A 19,365-nucleotide genomic window follows, 5' to 3' on the forward strand; every position below is an offset into this window, starting at 1 on the left:
TGCTCGTAGGCGTCGCCGACTGCGCTGGTCCTGCTGCTGTTTTCTGCTCTGCTCGTCGTCAACTGCGCTGGTCCTGCTGCTGTTGTCTGCACTGCTCGTCGAGGTCAGCATCTGCGCTGATCCTGCTGCTGTTTTCTGCTCTTCTCATCGCCGTCGGCGACTGCACTGGTCCTGCTCTTGTTTTCGCTTCTGCTCGTCGGCGTCTGCTCTGCTCATTGGCGTCTGCGACTGCGCTGGTCCTGCTGCTGTTTTCTGCTCAGCTCATTGGCGTCTGCAACTGCGCATCTCCTGCTGCTTTTTTCTGCTCTGCTCGTCGGCTTCAGCGACTGCGCTGACCCTGCTGCTGTTTTCTGCTCTGATCGTCTGCGACTGTGCATCTCCTGCTGCTGTTTTTTGCTCTGCTCGTCGGCTTCAGCGACTGCGCTGACCCTGCTGCTGTTTTCTGCTCTGCTCGTCGGCGACTGCGCTGGTCCTGCTGCTGTTTTCTGCACTGCTCATCGGCGTCGGCGACTGCGTTGATCCTGCTGCTGTTTTCTGGTCTGCTCGTTGGTGTCTGCGACTGCGCATCTCCTGCTGCTTTTTTCTGCTCTGCTCATCGGCGTCAGCGACTGCGCTGGTCCTGCTGTTGTTTTCGCCTCTGCTCGTCGGCGTCTGCAACTGCGCTGGTCCTGCTGCTGTTTTCTGCTCTGCTCGTCGGCGACTGCGCTGGTCCTGCTGCTGTTTTCTGCACTGCTCATCGGCGTCGGCAACCGCGTAGATCCTGCTGCTGTTTTCTGCTCTGCTTGTTGGCGTCTGCGACTGCACATCTCCTGCTGCTTTTTTCTGCTCTGCTCATCGGCGTCAGCGACTGCGCTGATCCTGCTGCTGTTTTCTGCTCTTCTCGTCGGCGTCTGAGACTGCGCATCTCCCGCCGCTGTTTTTTGCTCTGTGAGTCGGCGACTGCGCTTATCCTGCTGCTGTTTTCTGCTCTGCTCATCAGCGTCAGCGACTGCGCTGGTCCTGCTGCTGTTTTCTGCTCTGCTCGTCGGCGTCGGCGCTGATCCTGCTGCTGTTTCCTGCTCTGCTCGTCGCCGTCGGCGACTGCACTGGTCCTGCTGTTGTTTTCTGCTCTGATTGTCGGCGTCGGCGACTGCGCTGGTCCTGCTGCTGTTTTCTGCTCTGCTCGTCGGCGTCGGTGACTGCACTGACCCTGCAGCTGTTTTCTGCTCTGCTTGTCGGCGTCGGCTACTGCGCTGTTCCTGCTGCTATTTTCTGCTCTGCTCATCGGCATCAGCGACTGGGATGATCCTGCTGCTGTTTCCTGCTCTGCTTGTCTGCGTCGGCGAATGCGCTGATCCTGCTGCTGTTTCCTGCTCTGCTCGTCGCCGTCGGCGTCTGCGCTGGTCCTGCTATTGTTTTCTGCTCTGATCGTCGGCTACTGCGCTGGTATTGCTGCTGTTTTCTTCTCTGCTTGTCGGCGTCTGCTCTGCTCGTCTGCGTCTGTGACTGCGCTGGTCCTGCTGCTGTTTTCTGCTCTGCTCATCGTCGACTGCGCTGGTCCTGCTGTTGTTTTCGCCTCTGATCGTTGGCGTCTGCGACTGCGCTGGTCCTGCTGCTTTTTTCTGCACTGCTCATCGGCGTCGGCGACTGTGCTGATCCTGCTGCTGTTTTCTGCTCTGCTTGTAGGCATCGGCGACTGCGCTGGTCCTGCTGCTGTTTTCTGCACTGCTCATCGGCGTCGGCGACTGCGCTGATCCTGCTGCTGTTTTCTGCTCTGCTCGTTGGCGTCTGCGACTGTGCATCTCCTGCCGCTTTTTTCTGCTCTGCTTGTCGGCGTCAGCGACTGTGCTGATCCTGCTGCTGTTTTCTGCTCTGCTCGTCGGCGTCTGCGACTGCGCATCTCCTGCTGCTGTTTTTTGTTCTGCTCGTCCGCGTCGACGACTGCGCTGATCCTGCTGCTGTTTTCTGCTCTGCTCATCGGCGTCAGTGACTGGGCTGATCCTGCTGCTGTTTTCTGCTCTGCTCGTCTGCGTCAGCGAATCCGCTGATCCTGCTGCTGTTTCCTGCTCTGCTCGTCGCCGTCGGCGACTTCTCTGGTCCTGCTGTTGTTTTCTGCTCTGATCGCCGGAGTCGGCGACTGCGCTGGTCCTGCTGCTGTTTTCTTCTCTGCTCGTCGGCGTCTGCTCTGCTCGTCGGCGTCTGCGCTGGTCCTGCTGTTGTTTTCTGCTCTGCTCGTCGGCGACTGCGCTGGTCCTGCTCTTGTTTTCACTTCTGCTCGTCGGCGTCTGCTCTGCTCATTGGCGTCTGCGACTGCGCTGGTCCTGCTGCTGTTTTCTGCTCAGCTCATTGGCGTCTGCGACTGCACATCTCCTGCTGCCTTTTTCTGCTCTGCTCGTCGGCGTCAGTGACTGCGCTGACCCTGCTGACCCTGCTGCTGTTTTCTGCTCTGATCGTCTGCGACTGTGCATCTCCTGCTGCTGTTTTTTGCTCTGCTCGTCGGCGTCAGCGACTGCGCTGAGCCTGCTGCTGTTTTCTGCTCTGATCGTCTGCGACTACGCATCTCCTGCTGCTTTTTTCTGCTCTGCTCGTCGGCGTCAGCGACTGCGCTGACCCTGCTGCTGTTTTCTGCTCTGATCGTCTGCGACTGTGCATCTCCTGCTGCTGTTTTATGCTCTGCTCGTCGGCGTCAGCGACTGCGCATCTCCTGCTGCTGTTTTTTGCTCCGCTCATCGGCGACTGTGCTTGTCCTGCTGCTGTTTTCTGCTCTGCTCATCAGCGTCGGCGACTGCGCTGGTCCTGCTGTTGTTTTCTGCTCTGCTCGTCTGCGTCAGCGACTGCGCATCTCCTGCTGCTGTTTTTTGCTCCGCTCATCGGCAACTGTGCTTGTCCTGCTGCTGTTTCCTGCTCTGCTCGTCGCCGTCGGCGACTGCGCTGGTCCTGCTGTTGTTTTCTGCTCTGATCGTTGGCGTCGGCGACTGCGCTGGTCCTGCTGCTGTTTTCTTCTCTGCTCGTCGGCGTCTGCTCTGCTCGTCGGCGTCTGCGACTGCGCTGGGCCTGCTGCTGTTTTCTGCTCTGCTCGTCGGCGACTGCGCTGGTCCTGGTGGTGTTTTCTGCACTGCTCATCTGCGTCGGCGACTGCGCTGGTCCTGCTGTTGTTTTCGCCTCTGCTCGTCCGCGTCTGCGACTGCGCTGGTCCTGCTGCTGTTTTCTGCTCTGCTCGTCTGCGACTGCGCTGGTCCTGCTGCTGTTTTCTGCACTGCTCATCGGCGTCGGCGACTGTGCTGATCCTGCTGCTGTTTTATGCCCTAATCGTAGGTGTTGGCGACTGCGCTGGTCCTGCTGCTGTTGTCTGCACTGCTCATCGGCGTCGTCGACTGTGCTGATCCTGCTGCTGTTTTCTGCTCTGCTCGTCGGCGACTGCGCTGGACCCGCTGCTGTTTTCTGCACTGCTCGTCGCCGTCGGCGACTTCGCTGGTCCTGCAATTGATTTCAGCTCTGATCGCCGGCGTCGGCGACTGCGCTGGTCCTGCTGCTGTTTTCTTCTCTGCTCGTCGGCGTCTGCTCTGCTCGTCGGCATCTGCGCTGGTCCTGCTGTTGTTTTCTGCTCAGCTCATCGGCGACTGCGCTAGTCCTGCTCTTGTTTTCTCTTCTGCTCGTCGGCGTCTGCTCTGCTAATTGGCGTCTGCGACTGCGCTGGTCCTGCTGCTGTTTTCTGCTCTGCTCATTGGCGTCTGCGCATCTCCTGCTGCTTTTTTCTGCTCTGCTCGTCGGTGTCAGCGACTGCGCTGACCCTGCTGCTGTTTTCTGCTCTGATCGTCTGCGACTGTGCATCTCCTGCTGCTGTTTTTTGCTCTGCTCGTCGGCGTCAGCGACTGCGCTGACCCTGCTGCTGTTTTCTGCTCTGATCGTCTGCGACTGCGCATCTCCTGCTGCTTTTTTCTGCTCTGCTCGTCAGCGTCAGCGACTGCTCTGACCCTGCTGCTGTTTTCTGCTCTGATCGCCGGCGTCGGCGACTGCACTGGTCCTGCTGCTGTTTTCATCTCTGCTCGTCGGCGTCTGCTCTGCTCGTCGGCGTCTGCGCTGGTCCTGCTGCTGTTTTCTGCTCTGCTCGTCGGTGACTGCTCTGGTCCTGCAGTTGTTTTCGCCTCTGCTCGTCGGCGTCTTCTCTGCTCATCGGCGTCTGCGACTGCGCTGTTCATGCTGCTGTATTCTGCTCTGCTCATAGGCGTCTGCGACTGCGCATCTGCTGCTGCTTTTTTTTCTGCTCTGCTCGTTGGCGTCAGCGACTGCGCTGACCCTGCTGCTGATTTCTGCTCTGATCGTCTACGACTGCGCATCTCCTGCTGCTGTTTTTTGCTCTGCTCGTCGGTGTCAGCGACTGCGCTGATCCTGCTGCTGTTTTCTGCTCTGCTCGTCGGTGTCTGCAACTGCGCTGGTCCTGCTGCTGTTTTCTGCTCTGCTCGTCGGCGACTGAGTTGATCCTGCTGCTGTTTTCTGCTCTGCTCGTAGGCGTCGGCGACTGCGCTGGTCTTCCTGCTGTTTTCTGCACTGCTCATCGGCGTCGGCGACTGCGCTGATCCTGCTGCTGTTTTCTGCTTTGCTCGTAGGCGTCGCAGACTGCGCTGGTCCTGCTGCTGTTTTCTGCTCTGCTCGTCGGCGACTGCGCTGGTCCTGCTGCTGTTTTCTGCACTGCTCATCGGCGTCGGCGACTGCGTTGATCCTGCTGCTGTTTTCTGCTCTGCTCGTTGGCGTCTGCGACTGCGTATCTCCTGCTGCTTTTTTCTCCTCTGCTCTTCAGCGTCAGCGACTGAGCTGATCCTGCTGCTGTTTTGTGCTCTGCTCGTCGGCGTCTGCGACTGCTCTGGTCCTGCTGCTGTTTTTTGCTCTGCTCGTCGGCGTCAGCGACTGCGCTGATCCTGCTGCTGTTTTCTGCTCTGCTCGTCGGCGTCTGCGACTGCGATGGTCCTGCTGCTGTTTTCTGCTCTGCTCTTCGAGGTCAGCAACTGCGCTGATCCTGCTGCTGTTTTCTGCTCTGCTCGTCGCCGTCGGCGACAGCGCTCGTCCTGCTGTTGTTTTCTGCTCTGATCGTCGGCGTCGGCGACTGCGCTGGTCCTGCTGCTGTTTTCTGCTCTGCTCATCGGCGTCTGCGACTGCGCTGACCCTGCTGCTGATTTCTGCTCTGATCGTCTGCGACTGCGCATCTCCTGCTGCTGTTTTTTGCTCTGCTCGTCGGTGTCAGCGACTGAGCCGATCCTGCTGCTGTTTTCTGCTCTGCTCGTCGGCGTCTGCGACTGCGCTGGTCCTGCTGCTGTTTTCTGCTCTGCTCGTCGGCGACTGCGCTGATCCTGCTGCTGTTTTCTGCTCTGCTCGTCGGCGACTGCGCTGATCCTGCTGCTGTTTTCTGCTCTGCTCGTAGGCGTCGGCGACTGCGCTGGTCCTGCTGCTGTTTTCTGCACTGCTCCTCGGCGACTGCGCTGTTCCTGCTGCTGTTTTCTGCTTTGCTCGTAGGCGTCGCCGACTGCGCTGGTCCTGCTGCTGTTTTCTGCTCTGCTCGTCGTCGACTGCGCTGGTCCTGCTGCTGTTTTCTGCTCAGCTCATTGGCGTCTGCGACTGCGCATCTCCTGCTGCTTTTTTCTGCTCTGCTCGTCGGCGTGAGCGACTGCGCTGACCCTGCTGCTGTTTTCTGCTCTGATCGTCTGCGACTGTGAATCTCCTGCTGCTGTTTTTTGCTCTGCTCGTCGGCTTCAGCGACTGCGCTGACCCTGCTGCTGTTTTCTGCTCTGCTCGTCGGCGACTGCGCTGGTCCTGCTGCTGTTTTCTGCACTGCTCATCGGCGTCGGCGACTGCGTTGATCCTGCTGCTGTTTTCTGGTCTGCTCGTTGGTGTCTGCGACTGCGCATCTCCTGCTGCTTTTTTCTGCTCTGCTCGTCAGCGTCAGCGACTGCGCTGCCCCTGCTGCTGTTTTCTGCTCTGATCGCCGGCGTCGGCGACTGCGCTGGTCCTGCTGCTGTTTTCATCTCTGCTCGTCGGCGTCTGCTCTGCTCGTCGGCGTCTGCGCTGGTCCTGCTGCTGTTTTCTGCTCTGCTCGTGGGCGACTGCTCTGGTCCTGCAGTTGTTTTCGCATCTGCTTGTCGGCGTCTGCTCTGCTCATCGGCGTCTGCGACTGCGCTGTTCATGCTGCTGTTTTCTGCTCTGCTCATTGGCGTCTGCGACTGCGCATCTCCTGCTGCTTTTTTCTGCTCTGCTCGTTGGCGTCAGCGACTGCGCTGACCCTGCTGCTGATTTCTGCTCTGATCGTCTGCGACTGCGCATCTCCTGCTGCTTTTTCCTGCTCTGCTCGTCAGCGTCAGCGACTGCGCTGATCCTGCTGCTGTTTTCTGCTCTGCTCGTCGGTGTCAGCGACTACGCTGATCCTGCTGCTATTTTCTGCTCTGCTCGTCGGCGTCTGCGACTGCTCTGGTCCTGCTGCTGTTTTTTGCTCTGCTCGTCGGCGTCAGCGACTGCGCTGATCCTGCTGCTGCTTTCTGATCTGCTCGTCGGCGTCTGCGACTGCGCTGGTCCTGCTGCTGTTTTCTGCTCTGCTCGTCGGCATCAGCGACTGCGCTGATGCTGTTTTCTGCTCTGCTCGTCGAGGTCAGCAACTGCGCTGATCCTGCTGCTGTTTTCTGCTCTGCTCGTCGCCGTCGGCGACTGCGCATCTCCTGCTGCTGTTTTTTGCTCTGCTCGTCGGTGTCAGTGACTGAGCTGATCCTGCTGCTGTTTTCTGCTCTGCTCGTCGGCATCTGCGACTGCGCTGGTCCTGCTGCTGTTTTCTGCTCTGCTCGTCGGCGACTGCGCTGATCCTGCTGCTGTTTTCTGCTCTGCTCGTCGGCGACTGCGCTGATCCTGCTGCTGTTTTCTGCTCTGCTCGTAGGCGTCGGCGACTGCGCCGGTCCTGCTGCTGTTTTCTGCACTGCTCCTCGGCGACTGCGCTGTTCCTGCTGCTGTTTTCTGCTTTGCCCGTAGGCGTCGCCGACTGCGCTGGTCCTGCTGCTGTTTTCTGCTCTGCTCGTCGGCGACTGCGCTGGTCCTGCTGCTGTTTTCTGCACTGCTCATCGGCGTCGGCGACTGCGTTGATCCTGCTGCTGTTTTCTGGTCTGCTCGTTGGTGTCTGCGACTGCGCATCTCCTGCTGCTTTTTTCTGCTCTGCTCTTCAGCATCAGCGACTGCGCTGATCCTGCTGCTGTTTTCTGCTCTGCTCGTCGGTGTCAGCGACTACGCTGATCCTGCTGCTATTTTCTGCTCTGCTCGTCGGCGTCTGCGACTGCTCTGGTCCTGCTGCTGTTTTTTGCTCTGCTCGTCGGCGTCAGCAACTGCGCTGATCCTGCTGCTGCTTTCTGCTCTGCTCGTCGGCGTCTGCGACTGCGCTGGTCCTGCTGCTGTTTTCTGCTCTGCTCGTCGGCATCAGCGACTGCGCTGATGCTGTTTTCTGCTCTGCTCGTCGAGGTCAACAACTGCGCTGATCCTGCTGCTGTTTTCTGCTCTGCTCGTAGCCGTCGGCGACTGCGCTCGTCCTGCTGTTGTTTTCTGCTCTGATCGTCGGCGTCGGCGACAGCGCTGGTCCTGCTGCTGTTTTCTGCTCTGCTCATCGGCGTCTGCGACTGCGCTGACCCTGCTGCTGATTTCTGCTCTGATCGTCTGCGACTGCGCATCTCCTGCTGCTGTTTTTTGCTCTGCTCGTCGGTGTCAGTGACTGAGCTGATCCTGCTGCTGTTTTCTGCTCTGCTCGTCGGCGACTGCGCTGATCGTGCTTCTGTTTTCTGCTCTGCTCGTAGGCGTCGGCGACTGCGCTGGTCCTGCTGCTGTTTTCTGCACTGCTCCTCGGCCACTGCGCTGTTCCTGCTGCTGTTTTCTGCTTTGCCCGTAGGCGTCGCCGACTGCGCTGGTCCTGCTGCTGTTTTCTACTCTGCTCGTCGGCGACTGCGCTGGTCCTGCTGCTGTTTTCTGCACTGCTCATCAGCGTCGGCGACTGCGTTGATCCTGCTGCTGTTTTCTGGTCTGCTCGTTGGTGTCTGCGACTGCGCATCTCCTGCTGCTTTTTTCTGCTCTGCTCGTCGGTGTCAGCGACTGCGCTGATCCTGCAGCTGTTTTCTGCTCTGCTCGTAGGCGTCGGCGATTGCGCTTGTCCTGCTGCTGTTTTCTGCACTGCTCCTCGGCGACTGCGCTGTTCCTGCTGCTGCTTTCTGCTCTGCTCGTCGGCGTCTGCGACTGCGCTGGTCCTGCTGCTGTTTTCTGCTCTGCTCGTCGGCATCAGCGACTGCGCTGATGCTGTTTTCTGCTCTGCTCGTCGAGGTCAGCAACTGCGCTGATTCTGCTGCTGTTTTCTGCTCTGCTCGTCGCCGTCGGCGACTGCGCTCGTCCTGCTGTTGTTTTCTGCTCTGATCGTCGGCGTCGGCGACTGAGCTGGTCCTGCTGCTGTTTTCTGCTCTGCTCATCGGCGTCTGCGACTGCGCTGACCCTGCTGCTGATTTCTGCTCTGATCGTCTGCGACTGCGCATCTCCTTCTGCTGTTTTTTGCTCTGCTCGTCGGCGTCTGCGACTGCGCTGGTCCTGCTGCTGTTTTCTGCTCTGCTCGTCGGCGACTGCGGTGATCCTGCTGCTGTTTTCTGCTCTGCTTGTCGGCGTCTGCGACTGCGCTGGTCCTGCTGCTGTTTTCTGCTCTGCTCGTCGGCGTCTGCGACTGCGCTGGTCCTGCTGCTGTTTTCTGCTCTGCTCGTCGGCGACTGCGCTGATCCTGCTGCTGTTTTCTGCTCTGCTCGTCGGCGACTGCGCTGTTCCTGCTGCTGTTTTCTGCTTTGCTTGTCGGCGTCAGCGACTGCGCTGATGCTGTTTTCTGCTCTGCTCGTCGAGGTCAGCAACTGCGCTGATCCTGCTGCTGTTTTCTGCTCTGCTCGTCGCCGTCGGCGACTGCGCTCGTCCTGCTGTTGTTTTCTGCTCTGATCGTGGGCGTCGGCGACTGCGCTGGTCCTGCTGCTGTTTTCTGCTCTGCTCATCGCCGTCGGCGACTGCGCTCGTCCTGCTGTTGTTTTCTGCTCTGATCGTCGGCGTCGGCGACTGCGCTGGTCCTGCTGCTGTTTTCTGCTCTGCTCATCGGAGTCTGCGACTGCGCTGACCCTGCTGCTGATTTCTGCTCTGATTGTCTGCGACTGCGCATCTCCTGCTGCTGTTTTTTGCTCTGCTCGTCGGTGTCAGTGACTGCGCTGATCCTGCTGCTGTTTTCTGCTCTGCTCATCGGCGTCTGCGACTGCGCTGGTCCTGCTGTTGTTTTCTGCTCTGCTCGTCGGCATCAGCGACTGCGCTGATGCTGTTTTCTGCTCTGCTCGTCGAGGTCAGCAACTGCGCTGATCCTGCTGCTGTTTTCTGCTCTGCTCGTCACCGTCGGCGACTGCGCTCGTCCTGCTGTTGTTTTCTGCTCTGATCGTCGGCGTCGGCGACTGCGCTGGTCCTGCTGCTGTTTTCTGCTCTGCTCATCGGAGTCTGCGACTGCGCTGACCCTGCTGCTGATTTCTGCTCTGATTGTCTGCGACTGCGCATCTCCTGCTGCTGTTTTCTGCACTGCTCATCAGCGTCCGCGACTGCGTTGATCCTGCTGCTGTTTTCTGGTCTGCTCGTTGGTGTCTGCGACTGCGCATCTCCTGCTGCTTTTTTCTGCTCTGCTCGTCGGTGTCAGCGACTGCGCTGATCCTGCAGCTGTTTTCTGCTCTGCTCGTAGGCGTCGGCGATTGCGCTTGTCCTGCTGCTGTTTTCTGCACTGCTCCTCGGCGACTGCGCTGTTCCTGCTGCTGCTTTCTGCTCTGCTCGTCGGCGTCTGCGACTGCGCTGGTCCTGCTGCTGTTTTCTGCTCTGCTCGTCGGCATCAGCGACTGCGCTGATGCTGTTTTCTGCTCTGCTCGTCGAGGTCAGCAACTGCGCTGATTCTGCTGCTGTTTTCTGCTCTGCTCGTCGCCGTCGGCGACTGCGCTCGTCCTGCTGTTGTTTTCTGCTCTGATCGTCGGCGTCGGCGACTGAGCTGGTCCTGCTGCTGTTTTCTGCTCTGCTCATCGGCGTCTGCGACTGCGCTGACCCTGCTGCTGATTTCTGCTCTGATCGTCTGCGACTGCGCATCTCCTTCTGCTGTTTTTTGCTCTGCTCGTCGGCGTCTGCGACTGCGCTGGTCCTGCTGCTGTTTTCTGCTCTGCTCGTCGGCGACTGCGGTGATCCTGCTGCTGTTTTCTGCTCTGCTTGTCGGCGTCTGCGACTGCGCTGGTCCTGCTGCTGTTTTCTGCTCTGCTCGTCGGCGTCTGCGACTGCGCTGGTCCTGCTGCTGTTTTCTGCTCTGCTCGTCGGCGACTGCGCTGATCCTGCTGCTGTTTTCTGCTCTGCTCGTCGGCGACTGCGCTGTTCCTGCTGCTGTTTTCTGCTTTGCTTGTCGGCGTCAGCGACTGCGCTGATGCTGTTTTCTGCTCTGCTCGTCGAGGTCAGCAACTGCGCTGATCCTGCTGCTGTTTTCTGCTCTGCTCGTCGCCGTCGGCGACTGCGCTCGTCCTGCTGTTGTTTTCTGCTCTGATCGTGGGCGTCGGCGACTGCGCTGGTCCTGCTGCTGTTTTCTGCTCTGCTCATCGCCGTCGGCGACTGCGCTCGTCCTGCTGTTGTTTTCTGCTCTGATCGTCGGCGTCGGCGACTGCGCTGGTCCTGCTGCTGTTTTCTGCTCTGCTCATCGGAGTCTGCGACTGCGCTGACCCTGCTGCTGATTTCTGCTCTGATTGTCTGCGACTGCGCATCTCCTGCTGCTGTTTTTTGCTCTGCTCGTCGGTGTCAGTGACTGCGCTGATCCTGCTGCTGTTTTCTGCTCTGCTCATCGGCGTCTGCGACTGCGCTGGTCCTGCTGTTGTTTTCTGCTCTGCTCGTCGGCATCAGCGACTGCGCTGATGCTGTTTTCTGCTCTGCTCGTCGAGGTCAGCAACTGCGCTGATCCTGCTGCTGTTTTCTGCTCTGCTCGTCGCCGTCGGCGACTGCGCTCGTCCTGCTGTTGTTTTCTGCTCTGATCGTCGGCGTCGGCGACTGCGCTGGTCCTGCTGCTGTTTTCTGCTCTGCTCATCGGAGTCTGCGACTGCGCTGACCCTGCTGCTGATTTCTGCTCTGATTGTCTGCGACTGCGCATCTCCTGCTGCTGTTTTTTGCTCTGCTCGTCGCTGTCAGTGACTGCGCTGATCCTGCTGCTGTTTTCTGCTCTGCTCGTCAGCGTCTGCGACTGCGCTGGTCCTGCTGCTGTTTTCTGCTCTGCTCGTCGGCGACTGCGCTGATCCTGCTGCTGTTTTCTGCTCTGCTCGTCGGCGACTGCGCTGATCCTGCAGCTGTTTTCTGCTCTGCTCGTAGGCGTCGGCGATTGCGCTTGTCCTGCTGCTGTTTTCTGCACTGCTCCTCGGCGACTGCGCTGTTCCTGCTGCTGTTTTCTGCTTTGCTCGTAGGCGTCGCCGACTGCGCTGGTCCAACTGCTGTTTTCTGCTCTGCTCGTCGGCGACTGCGCTGGTCCTGCTGCTGTTTTCTGCTCTGCTCATCGGCGTCTGCGACTGCGCTGGTCCTGCTGTTGTTTTCTGCTCTGCTCGTCGGCATCAGCGACTGCGCTGATGCTGTTTTCTGCTCTGCTCGTCGAGGTCAGCAACTGCGCTGATCCTGCTGCTGTTTTCTGCTCTGCTCGTCACCGTCGGCGACTGCGCTCGTCCTGCTGTTGTTTTCTGCTCTGATCGTCGGCGTCGGCGACTGCGCTGGTCCTGCTGCTGTTTTCTGCTCTGCTCATCGGAGTCTGCGACTGGGCTGACCCTGCTGCTGATTTCTGCTCTGATTGTCTGCGACTGCGCATCTCCTGCTGCTGTTTTCTGCACTGCTCATCAGCGTCGGCGACTGCGTTGATCCTGCTGCTGTTTTCTGGTCTGCTCGTTGGTGTCTGCGACTGCACATCTCCTGCTGCTTTTTTCTGCTCTGCTCGTCGGTGTCAGCGACTGCGCTGATCCTGCAGCTGTTTTCTGCTCTGCTCGTAGGCGTCGGCGATTGCGCTTGTCCTGCTGCTGTTTTCTGCACTGCTCCTCGGCGACTGCGCTGTTCCTGCTGCTGCTTTCTGCTCTGCTCGTCGGCGTCTGCGACTGCGCTGGTCCTGCTGCTGTTTTCTGCTCTGCTCGTCGGCATCAGCGACTGCGCTGATGCTGTTTTCTGCTCTGCTCGTCGAGGTCAGCAACTGCGCTGATTCTGCTGCTGTTTTCTGCTCTGCTCGTCGCCGTCGGCGACTGCGCTCGTCCTGCTGTTGTTTTCTGCTCTGATCGTCGGCGTCGGCGACTGAGCTGGTCCTGCTGCTGTTTTCTGCTCTGCTCATCTGCGTCTGCGACTGCGCTGACCCTGCTGCTGATTTCTGCTCTGATCGTCTGCGACTGCGCATCTCCTTCTGCTGTTTTTTGCTCTGCTCGTCGGCGTCTGCGACTGCGCTGGTCCTGCTGCTGTTTTCTGCTCTGCTCGTCGGCGACTGCGGTGATCCTGCTGCTGTTTTCTGCTCTGCTTGTCGGCGTCTGCGACTGCGCTGGTCCTGCTGCTGTTTTCTGCTCTGCTCGTCGGCGTCTGCGACTGCGCTGGTCCTGCTGCTGTTTTCTGCTCTGCTCGTCGGCGACTGCGCTGATCCTGCTGCTGTTTTCTGCTCTGCTCGTCGGCGACTGCGCTGTTCCTGCTGCTGTTTTCTGCTTTGCTTGTCGGCGTCAGCGACTGCGCTGATGCTGTTTTCTGCTCTGCTCGTCGAGGTCAGCAACTGCGCTGATCCTGCTGCTGTTTTCTGCTCTGCTCGTCGCCGTCGGCGACTGCGCTCGTCCTGCTGTTGTTTTCTGCTCTGATCGTGGGCGTCGGCGACTGCGCTGGTCCTGCTGCTGTTTTCTGCTCTGCTCATCGCCGTCGGCGACTGCGCTCGTCCTGCTGTTGTTTTCTGCTCTGATCGTCGGCGTCGGCGACTGCGCTGGTCCTGCTGCTGTTTTCTGCTCTGCTCATCGGAGTCTGCGACTGCGCTGACCCTGCTGCTGATTTCTGCTCTGATTGTCTGCGACTGCGCATCTCCTGCTGCTGTTTTTTGCTCTGCTCGTCGGTGTCAGTGACTGCGCTGATCCTGCTGCTGTTTTCTGCTCTGCTCATCGGCGTCTGCGACTGCGCTGGTCCTGCTGTTGTTTTCTGCTCTGCTCGTCGGCATCAGCGACTGCGCTGATGCTGTTTTCTGCTCTGCTCGTCGAGGTCAGCAACTGCGCTGATCCTGCTGCTGTTTTCTGCTCTGCTCGTCGCCGTCGGCGACTGCGCTCGTCCTGCTGTTGTTTTCTGCTCTGATCGTCGGCGTCGGCGACTGCGCTGGTCCTGCTGCTGTTTTCTGCTCTGCTCATCGGAGTCTGCGACTGCGCTGACCCTGCTGCTGATTTCTGCTCTGATTGTCTGCGACTGCGCATCTCCTGCTGCTGTTTTTTGCTCTGCTCGTCGCTGTCAGTGACTGCGCTGATCCTGCTGCTGTTTTCTGCTCTGCTCGTCGGCGTCTGCGACTGCGCTGGTCCTGCTGCTGTTTTCTGCTCTGCTCGTCGGCGACTGCGCTGATCCTGCTGCTGTTTTCTGCTCTGCTCGTCGGCGACTGCGCTGATCCTGCAGCTGTTTTCTGCTCTGCTCGTAGGCGTCGGCGATTGCGCTTGTCCTGCTGCTGTTTTCTGCACTGCTCCTCGGCGACTGCGCTGTTCCTGCTGCTGTTTTCTGCTTTGCTCGTAGGCGTCGCCGACTGCGCTGGTCCAACTGCTGTTTTCTGCTCTGCTCGTCGGCGACTGGGCTGGTCCTGCTGCTGTTTTCTGCACTGCTCATCGGCGTCGGCGACTGCGTTGATCCTGCTGCTTTTTTCTGCTCTGCTCGTCGGCGTCAACGACTGCGCTGATCCTGCTGCTGTTTTCTGCTCTGTTCGTCGGTGTCAGCGACTACGCTGATCCTGCTGCTGTTTTCTGCTCTGCTCATCGGCTTCTGCGACTGCGCTGGTCCTGCTGCTGTTTTTTGCTCTGCTCGTTGGCGTCGGCGACTGCGCTGATCCTGCTGCTGCTTTCTGCTCTGCTCGTCGGAGTCTGCGACTGCGCTGGTCCTGCTGCTGTTTTCTGCTCTGCTCATCGGCGTATGCGACTGCGCTGGTCCTGCTGCTGTTTTTTGCTCTGCTCGTCGGCGTCGGCGACTGCGCTGATCCTGCTGTTGTTATCTGCTCTGATCGTCGGCGTCGGCGACTGCGCTTGTCCTGCTGTTGTTTTCTGCTCTGCTCGTCGGCGTCTGCTACTGCGCTGATCCTGCTGCTATTTTCTGCTCTGCTCATCGGCGTCAGCGACTGGGCTGATCCTGCTGCTGTTTTCTGCTCTGCTCGTCTGCGTCAGCGAATGCGCTGATCCTGCTGCTGTTTTCTGCTCTGCTCGTCACCGTCAGCGCTGATCCTGCTGCTGTTTCCTGATCTGCTCGTCGCCGTCGGCGACTGCGCTGGTCCTGCTGTTGTTTTCTTCTCTGCTAGTCGGCGTCTGCTCTGCTCGTCGGCGTCAGCGTCTGCGCTGGTCCTGCTGCTGTTTTCTGCACTGCTCCTCGGCGACTGCGCTGTTCCTGCTGCTGTTTTCTGCTTTGCCCGTAGGCGTCACCGACTGCGCTGGTCCTGCTGCTGTTTTCTGCTCTGCTCGTCGGCGACTCCGCTGGTCCTGCTGCTGTTTTCTGCACTGCTCATCGGCGTCGGCGACTGAGTTGATCCTGCAGCTGTTTTCTGCTCTGCTCGTTGGCGTCTGCGACTGTGCATCTCCTGCTGCTTTTTTCTGCTCTGCTCGTCTGCGTCAGCGACTGCGCTGATCCTGCTGCTGTTTTCTGCTCTGCTCGTCGGTGTCAGCGACTACGCTGATCCTGCTGCTGTTTTCTGCTCTGCTCGTCGGCGTCTGCGACTGCTCTGGTCCTGCTGCTGTTTTTTGCTCTGCTCGTCGGCGTCAGCGACTGCGCTGATCCTGCTGCTGCTTTCTGCTCTGCTCGTCGGCGTCTGCGACTGCGCTGGTCCTGCTGTTGTTTTCTGCTCTGCTCGTCGCCGTCGGCGACTGCGCTCGTCCTGCTGTTGTTTTCTGCTCTGATCGTCGGCGTCGGCGACTGCGCTGGTCCTGCTGCTGTTTTCTGCTCTGCTCATCGGAGTCTGCGACTGCGCTGACCCTGCTGCTGATTTCTGCTCTGATTGTCTGCGACTGCGCATCTCCTGCTTCTGTTTTTTGCTCTGCTCGTCGGTGTCAGTGACTGCGCTGATCCTGCTGCTGTTTTCTGCTCTGCTCGTCGGCGTCTGCGACTGCGCTGGTCCTGCTGCTGTTTTCTGCTCTGCTCGTCGGCGACTGCGCTGATCCTGCTGCTGTTTTCTGCTCTGCTCGTCGGCGACTGCGCTGATCCTGCAGCTGTTTTCTGCTCTGCTCGTAGGCGTCGGTGATTGCGCTTGTCCTGCTGCTGTTTTCTGCACTGCTCCTCGGCGACTGCGCTGTTCCTGCTGCTGTTTTCTGCTTTGCTCGTAGGCGTCGCCGACTGCGCTGGTCCTGCTGCTGTTTTCTGCTCTGCTCGTCGGCGACTGCGCTGGTCCTGCTGCTGTTTTCTGCTCTGCTCGTCGGCGACTGCGCTGGTCCTGCTGCTGTTTTCTGCACTGCTCATCGGCGTTGGCGACTGCGTTGATCCTGCTGCTTTTTTCTGCTCTGCTCGTCGGCGTCAACGACTGCGCTGATCCTGCTGCTGTTTTCTGCTCTGTTCGTCGGTGTCAGCGACTACGCTGATCCTGCTGCTGTTTTCTGCTCTAATCATCGGCGTCTGCGACTGCGCTGGTCCTGCTGCTGTTTTTTGCTCTGCTCGTTGGCGTCGGCGACTGCGCTGATCCTGCTGCTGCTTTCTGCTCTGCTCGTCGGAGTCTGCGACTGCGCTGGTCCTGCTGCTGTTTTCTGCTCTGCTCATCGGCGTATGCGACTGCGCTGGTCCTGCTGCTGTTTTTTGCTCTGCTCGTCGGCGTCGGCGACTGCGCTGATCCTGCTGTTGTTATCTGCTCTGATCGTCGGCGTCGGCGACTGCGCTTGTCCTGCTGTTGTTTTCTGCTCTGCTCGTCGGCGTCTGCTACTGCGCTGATCCTGCTGCTATTTTCTGCTCTGCTAATTGGCGTCAGCGACTGGGCTGATCCTGCTGCTGTTTTCTGCCCTGCTCGTCGCCGTCAGCGCTGATCCTGCTGCTGTTTCCTGCTCTGCTCGTCGCCGTCGGCAACTGCGCTGGTCCTGCTGTTGTTTTCTTCTCTGCTAGTCGGCGTCTGCTCTGCTCGTCGGCGTCAGCGACTGCGCTGGTCCTGCTGCTGTTTTCTGCTCTGCTCGTCGGTGACTGCGCTGGTCCTGCTGCTGTTTTTTGCTCTGCTCGTCGGCGTCGGCGACTGCGCTGATCCTGCTGCTGCTTTCTGCTCTGCTCGTCGGAGTCTGCGACTGCACTGGTCCTGCTGCTGTTTTCTGCTCTGCTCGTCGGCATCAGCGACTGCGCTGATGCTGTTTTCTGCTCTGCTCGTCGAGGTCAGCAACTGCGCTGATCCTGCTGCTTTTTTCTGCTCTTCTCATCGCCGTCAGCGAGTGCGCTCGTCCTGGTGTTGTTTTCTGCTCTGATCGTCGGCGTCGGCGACTGCGCTGGTCCTGCTGCTGTTTTCTGCTCTGCTCATCGGCGTCTGCTACTGCGCTGATCCTGCTGCTATTTTCTGCTCTGCTCATCGGCGTCAGCGACTGGGCTGATCCTGCTCCTGTTTTCTGCTCTGCTCGTCTGCGTCAGCGAATGCGCTGATCCTGCTGCTGTTTTCTGCTCTGCTCGTCGCCGTCAGCGCTGATCCTGCTGCTGTTTCCTGCTCTGCTCGTCGCCGTCGGCGACTGCGCTGGTCCTGCTGTTGTTTTCTTCTCTGCTCGTCGGCGTCTGCTCTGCTCGTCGGCGTCAGCGACTGCGCTGGTCCTGCTGCTGTTTTCTGCTCTGCTCGTCGCTGACTGTGCTGATCCTGCTGCAGTTTTCTGCACTGCTAATTGGCGTCGGCGACTGCGCTGATCCTGCTGCTGTTTTCTGCTCTGCTTGTACGCGTCGGCGACTGCGCTGGTCCTGCTGCTGTTTTCTGCTCTGCTCGTCGGCTGCTGCGCTGATCCTGCTGCTGTTTTCTGCTCTGCTCGTCTGTGTCAGCGAATGCGCTGATCCTGTTGCTGTTTCCTGCTCTGCTTGTCGCCGTTGGCGACTGCGCTGGTCCTGCTGTTGTTTTCTGCTCTGATTGTCAGCGTCGGCGACTGCGCTGGTCCTGCTGCTGTTTTCTTCTCTGCTCGTCGGCGTCTGCTCTGCTCGTCGGCGTCTGCGACTGCGCTGGGCCTGCTGCTGTTTTCTGCTCTGCTCGTCGGCGACTGCGCTGGTACTGCTGGTGTTTTATGCACTGCTCATCGGCGTCGGCGACTGCACTGGTCCTGCTGCTGCTTTCTGCTCTGCTCGTCGGAGTCTGCGACTGCACTGGTCCTGCTGCTGTTTTCTGCTCTGCTCGTCGGCATCAGCGACTGCGCTGATGCTGTTTTCTGCTCTGCTCGTCGAGGTCAGCAACTGCGCTGATCCTGCTGCTGTTTTCTGCTCTTCTCATCGCCGTCAGCGACTGCGCTCGTCCTGGTGTTGTTTTCTGCTCTGATCGTCGGCGTCGGCGACTGCGCTGGTCCTGCTGCTGTTTTCTGCTCTGCTCATCGGCGTCTGCTACTGCGCTGATCCTGCTGCTATTTTCTGCTCTGCTCATCGGCGTCAGCGACTGGGCTGATCCTGCTCCTGTTTTCTGCTCTGCTCGTCTGCGTCAGCGAATGCGCTGATCCTGCTGCTGTTTTCTGCTCTGCTCGTCGCCGTCAGCGCTGATCCTGCTGCTGTTTCCTGCTCTGCTCGTCGCCGTCGGCGACTGCGCTGGTCCTGCTGTTGTTTTCTTCTCTGCTCGTCGGCGTCTGCTCTGCTCGTCGGTGTCAGCGACTGCGCTGGTCCTGCTGCTGTTTTCTGCTCTGCTCGTCGGTGACTGCGCTGATCCTGCTGCAGTTTTCTGCACTGCTAATTGGCGTCGTCGACTGCGCTGATCCTGCTGCTGTTTTCTGCTCTGCTTGTACGCGTCGGCGACTGCGCTGGTCCTGCTGCTGTTTTCTGCTCTGCTCGTCGGCTGCTGCGCTGATCCTGCTGCTGTTTTCTGCTCTGCTCGTCTGTGTCAGCGAATGCGCTGATCCTGTTGCTGTTTCCTGCTCTGCTTGTCGCCGTTGGCGACTGCGCTGGTCCTGCTGTTGTTTTCTGCTCTGATTGTCAGCGTCGGCGACTGCGCTGGTCCTGCTGCTGTTTTCTTCTCTGCTCGTCGGCGTCTGCGACTGCGCTGGGCCTGCTGCTGTTTTCTGCTCTGCTCGTCGGCGACTGCGCTGGTCCTGCTGGTGTTTTATGCACTGCTCATCGGCGTCGGCGACTGCGCTGGTCCTGCTGTTGTTTTCGCCTCTGCTCGTCGGCGTCTGCGACTGCGCTGGTCCTGCTGCTGTTTTCAGCTCTGCTCGTTGGCGACTGCGCTGGTCCTGCTGCTTTTTTCTGCACTGCTCATTGGCGCTGGCGACTGTGTTGATCCTGCTGCTGTTTTCTGCTCTGCTCATTGGCGTCTGCGACTGCGCATCTCCTGCTGCTTTTTTCTGCTCTGCTCGTCAGCGTCAGCGACTGCGCTGACCCTGCTGCTGTTTTCTGCTCTGATCGTCTGCGACTGCGCATCTCCTGCTGCTGTTTTTTGCTCTGATCGTCGGCGTCAGCGACTGCGCTGATCCTGCTGCTGTTTTCTGCTCTGCACGTCGGCGTCTGCGACTGCACATCTCCTGCTGCTGTTTTTTGCTCTGCTCGTCGGCGACTGCGCTGGTCCTGCTGCTGTTTTCTGCTCTGCTCATCGGCGTCGGCTACTGCGCTGATCCTGCTGCTGTTTTCTGCTCTGCTTTTCTGCGTCAGCGAATGCGCTGATCCTGCTGCTGTTTCCTGCTCTGCTCGTCGCTGTCGGCGACTGCGCATGTCCTGCTGCTGTTTTCTTCTCTGCTCGTCGGCGTCTGCTCTGCTCATCGGCGTCTGCGACTGCGCTGGTCCTGCTGCTGTATTCTGCTCTGCTCATCGGCGACTGCACTGGTCCTGCTGTTGTTTTCGCCTCTGCTCGTCGGCGTCTGCGACTGCGCTTGTCCTGCTGCTGTTTTCTGCTCTGCTCGACGGCGACTGCGCTGGTCTTGCTGCTGATTTCTGCACTGCTCATCGGCGTCGGCGACTGTGCTGATCCTGCTGCTGTTTTCTGCTCTGCTCGTAGGCGTCGGC

Source organism: Nothobranchius furzeri, chromosome 8, assembly GCF_043380555.1.
Source record: "Nothobranchius furzeri strain GRZ-AD chromosome 8, NfurGRZ-RIMD1, whole genome shotgun sequence".
Taxonomy (NCBI): Eukaryota; Metazoa; Chordata; class Actinopteri; order Cyprinodontiformes; family Nothobranchiidae; genus Nothobranchius; species Nothobranchius furzeri.